Source organism: Schistocerca gregaria, chromosome 1 (assembly GCF_023897955.1).
Source record: "Schistocerca gregaria isolate iqSchGreg1 chromosome 1, iqSchGreg1.2, whole genome shotgun sequence".
NCBI lineage: Eukaryota > Metazoa > Arthropoda > Insecta > Orthoptera > Acrididae > Schistocerca > Schistocerca gregaria.
Genome location: NC_064920.1, coordinates 53,619,332 through 53,619,916, shown reverse-complemented (window position 1 = coordinate 53,619,916; position 585 = coordinate 53,619,332). Strand labels below are relative to the sequence as shown.

Here is a 585-nt window from a genome sequence, read left to right as displayed (position 1 = left end):
CGTTGGAAAGTAACTCGTTCGGCTTTTGAGTCACATCAAGTATGTGTGTTAATTTTGATGCCACTAGCTCTGCAGGTTGTCATGCAATTCCTTTACCTCTCAGAAATGATTATGAAATAAAAGTGAAGTACGTGACGAGTGTGACGTTAGGAAAACATTAGGCAGCATGGAGAGATTCTGTATGGGACCACCCAACCCAAACGAGTACTGTGTGACGTGCTAACCAACAGGTATTCACCGAGGCAGCCGGCTAGCTCAGTCGGGAGAGCATGATATTCTTAATCCCAGGGTCGTGGGTTCGAGCCCCACGCTGGTCGGAACGGAATTTTGTCCCGCTCAGATGTAAATTACCGTTTTTCTGATTAACGTGATGTAATGGCAATAGCAACTTTTAACTTTGCCTACGTCTCTGTCAGTCGCAAGAAAACTGTATTTGAAGGTAAAGGTGATTTTGTAGACATGTGTGAAAGACATGTTCTGAAATGCAAGTGTTGTTGTTTGGAGAGCACATCGGTTACGTGTCAGATGTGTAGCCAAACAGTAATCGATCGCCATAGCTGCAAATAGTAGTCGGTAATATGAAGT

General features: G+C 43.9%; 1 non-coding gene across 1 annotated transcript; it reads left to right on the top strand.

Moving 5' to 3' along the window:
• Positions 1-244: 244 nt before the first annotated feature.
• On the top strand, positions 245-317 carry Trnak-cuu (transfer RNA lysine (anticodon CUU)). The gene has a single exon. It is a non-coding gene; the product is annotated as a tRNA-Lys (tRNA).
• The last annotated feature ends 268 nt before the right edge of the window (positions 318-585 follow it).